Raw genomic sequence first — 4,095 nt, 5'->3', positions numbered from 1 at the left:
TTTCTGTAAAGTTGCTTTGCAATGATTTTTATCGTAAAAAGCGCTATACAAATAAACTTGAATAGAAAACTTGAATTAAAAAAATACTAAAATAAATATATTTTTTTTGAATGGTAGTTTGAATGCTGATGCAAGGCTTGAGTCACCTACAGACTGTCCTCTTACTCTATTATGCGGGGTTGCCTTGGGTAGATGATCCGATTTTAGCACTTTTGGATCATATGCTATGAATTATTTTTATGTACTTACTCATTACTACTTCATTTACGGTTTAAGCTACTGCCTCTTCTTTAAACAGCTACCTTTTTCTGTGGCCGGCGCAAAAAGAGAAAGACAGGAGATAAGAAAGAAAGAGAAACCCAACTTCAGATGAAGAAATAAGAGGTAGAAATAACAAGAAGAATAGCCAAAGGGGGACATTGAAAAGAGAGAACAAAAAGATGCATATTACATAGCTATACTCATAACATCGTAAGAAGCCACAGCGGGTAGCTGTTACTAATACTACAACTACCTGCTGATTAGCACTGCTACCAGCATCTCCCTTTGCCATGATAAGCAACTTTTTGCCTCCATCCACAGGTGTCTACAGTGAGCTGAACACCTCAATATTTAGCCAGCTCAGCCCTGGCAGCTTGATCTAGAGATTGTGTACCTGGGCCCATCACGTTCCCACCCGGGGAACTGATGGGATAGAATCATTGTCATTCCCCTCTGAGGCTGAGAGCCATCATCGTCCCAGGTGGTGTATACGCAGCTGGAGCACACACAGGATTGGCTACCAATCGTCATACCCAGGTAGCCTGGGTACCATTTCACACCCCAGCCGAGTGCCCAGGCTGGGTACCATCATACGTCCATGTCTGAAGGCACCTCAGTTCATTCTCTGCTTTTGATTCGTAGTGTGGCAGAAGGAGGGTGGGATATGGAGACGGGGGGGGAAATGGTGGGGAGAAGAAGGGTAAATGTGGGGAAGCAGGGGGGAAAATCATGAGCAGTGGTCATTCAGAGGGAGAAAGAATGAGGAGCCGAGAGAGTGTAATTACAGATGAGCATTTTGCAGCTGAACCAACACAATACTGAGGTCATGATAGCTCTAGGATGATGTGGGCTGCAAACAGATAATACGACGGACAGTTACGAAAGAGGACAGACAGACAGACAATACAATCTTTATGCTGGAAAGCTTTGCAGTGAAAGGAAATTTAATGGAATAGCCTTTAACAAGGGGCAGACTGATTACCCCCAACCATTACATATACTGAATAGTATTAGCTAAATTCTTACAAAATAGTGTAGGAATCTGTTTGAGATAAAAGAAAGGTTCATTATGACTGATATACACTACAGCTATGAGAAAACATACAAGCACCACTCACCTCCCATGATTCCCAAGTCTGTGATGAAAAAGCATAAAAACATAGTATGAGTAAGGTAATGACTAGACAAAGCAGTATGGCTTGCGGACTGCAGGTATGGTCTTGCCTGGGACCTGAGGTACTACAACTTACTGCTATCAAGCTAAATTTGAGTGAAAGTTATATAAAACTCTAAAAAAATTGACTTAGGATTTCCCACCTAATTCTGAACAGGGAATGTGCAGTGGTGCAGCTGGCGTGGTGGCATGCCTGAGAGTGCGTCCAGATCCATATCCAGCCAGATTGTAGCAGTGGCTGGAGCTCCGTACTGACAAAAAAAAAACCAACAAAAAGACAGAAGAAAATTCTCGTGAAATTTTGCAGGACAAAACTCCATTGTTGGTTAATAAGCAGGGAAATTTGCTTTACTGCATTAAACCTGTTGCAAATTGGGACTGGTGGGCAAATCTTGACAGATTTCTTGCTTTGTGAAAGTACAGATTACACAGATTCCTATTGAGAAAATGACTGCAATTCATCCATGAAAAGAAGAGCCGAATGTTATAACTATCAAGCAAAACATTTGTAGGGGTCGGTTTGGGCATTCCAGAATGAATTATGAATGCCTTTCAAATTCGAATCTGAGTTTGAAAAGGAGCCCAAAAAGAAGATTTTGAATGTAAGAAAGTAAAAATTAAATGGTTTACATCCAAGAAATGTTTGCTATGTAAAGTGTTATTTTTATTTTTCAGTATTAAGTATACCTGTGTTAATATTAAAACATTTAGTATTCCATCCATAGAAAAGTATTTAGTTTGAATATATGCATTCAGATATGAAACAAATTAACTTTTTCTCACAGGGAGCCAAACACCACACAGACCACTTAAAAGGGACACGAGAAGTGACCGCGTTGCCATGTTTTCAGTTACCAACAACATTATTGCATTTTAATTCGTAAACCCCTCATGCCAAACCCAGATTCCACTAAGCTATATTCAAATTCCAGCTGTTGAAGGCGGACGTCGTTTTCAAACTGCGTAGTTTAGCCAATGATGGTGTCTCACCTCTTAGCAAAATTAGCCTGAAGACGGCGGATTACCGGAGAAGAACAGTCAGCTGACCTGTGTTGGCTGGGAGTGACAGCTGATGTCTGGAGCGGCAGGCCTCGCAAACAGAGTGATAATGTTCTCTCTGATTCATCTCCTTTGATGGAGTAAACTTAGGAGGTGGAGGAACCATAGGCCTTAGCTAGAAACACAATAAACAGTACGTAGGGTTTTATATTTCATATAGAAATCGCTGTAAAACGGATATCACAGCAATTATTCATTTTTGGGGTGCTAGTTTGCTCAAGCACATCATTTTACATTATTTTATGTACCTGATGCAACTCCTTTTACTTAAATGTAAGTTAAATTAATTGAATAGTGTTTTGGTGCCATTTACCAATGACCGCTTTTGTTATTTTTATATTTATTTTGTTATTTTAGAACAACTGATACATAAATATATGATGATATTCTTATTACTCGATAGTAGATTTACTTTTTGCAAATAACCAGATTTCAGATTTTTCTCAAGATGCTGGGGCTGTGTTACATAAGCAGAAAATACAATGCCAGTGAGTGATTTCGTCCTTGGATGGTGATTTGGGTATGGCTGGCGGTCCTCCTGGGCTCAATGTGTGATTGGCATCTTGTGTTCTGTCACTGCAGCATAAAGTACAAATAATGAAATACAGTATCATGGCTATAAAGAGCCCCTGTGTGTCATGCTTTGATTAGGCTCAATCCAAGCACCGATGCTTCACACTGCAAGCCCTAGTCTCAGATGGCCAGTGTGACCAACAGCCTATCTGGGAGACTTCCAAGCCAGAACTGATATACTGTAACTACACTTAGTATAGTACCAAAATTAACAGGTATTCATGCAGACACAGTTGCTTCCTGTGCAAAATCATTCTGCTCATGCAGTGAATTCTCAGGACTGCAGACAGACTGCACAAGACAAACCCTTGTCTAGGTGGGCAGCACTTGAGGGCACGCAAAAAGCTTTAGTACGGAATGCAAAGATCCACACACACTCAATCACACAGCACTGTAGGGCTACCGTTACCTCTTCTGGGCTGCTGATGTCCTCACCCCTTGGCTACCTGTTTTTCTGTGAGAGTGGTGTTTTTGGTTTGTTCATTTATTTAATTGTATAAACTGTATAGAGTGTAATTGTACCAATACTAATTATTGCCATATGCACAATTTACACACCATTTTGAGGCAAAATAGATCAAAATGAGCCAGCATGGTTAAAATATACAATTCATACAATGCAGTGCTTATAAATGTAAACATTAAGTATGTATGCTGCATATACATTTGACTAACCTGGACATATCTTGATTTTCTAATTTCTCCAGCGTATCATTCAGATTCTGATTAATCTGTAAGAAAAATATATTATATGGAAAATCAACATCTTTTGAAATGTAGAAGTTTGTTCATAATTTACAGTCAAATATATTAATAATATTTATATTAATCAATATTATATACACACACACACAATGCTCATTCACCAGATTATTTACTTGTAATTAAATTACACTTATATACAAAACATAATCATAATGTTCTGTCAGTGGATGGTGTTGAGCTGGAGCCCTTACTTTTCCCATTTCTCTGTGAAACTTCTCCTCCAGACCAGCCACACTCTGGAATGTATTCACATAAAAGCCAAC

General features: G+C 39.3%; 1 long non-coding RNA gene across 2 annotated transcripts; it reads right to left on the bottom strand.

Annotated features, from left to right (window-relative positions):
• Positions 1 to 2,991: 2,991 nt before the first annotated feature.
• On the bottom strand, positions 2,992 to 4,095 carry LOC122143337. 2 transcript variants are annotated; one of them, XR_006159119.1, is made up of 4 exons: positions 4,024 to 4,095; positions 3,743 to 3,798; positions 3,477 to 3,521; positions 2,992 to 3,070 (listed from the first exon to the last, which is right to left on the bottom strand). It is a non-coding gene; the product is annotated as an uncharacterized LOC122143337 (long non-coding RNA). The 2 variants fall into 2 exon arrangements; XR_006159120.1 differs by lacking the exon at positions 3,477 to 3,521 and having other exon boundaries at positions 2,998 to 3,070.

Source organism: Cyprinus carpio, unplaced genomic scaffold (genome assembly GCF_018340385.1).
Source record: "Cyprinus carpio isolate SPL01 unplaced genomic scaffold, ASM1834038v1 S000002262, whole genome shotgun sequence".
NCBI classification, from domain to species: Eukaryota; Metazoa; Chordata; class Actinopteri; order Cypriniformes; family Cyprinidae; genus Cyprinus; species Cyprinus carpio.
This window is presented reverse-complemented; position numbering and strand designations above follow the sequence as displayed.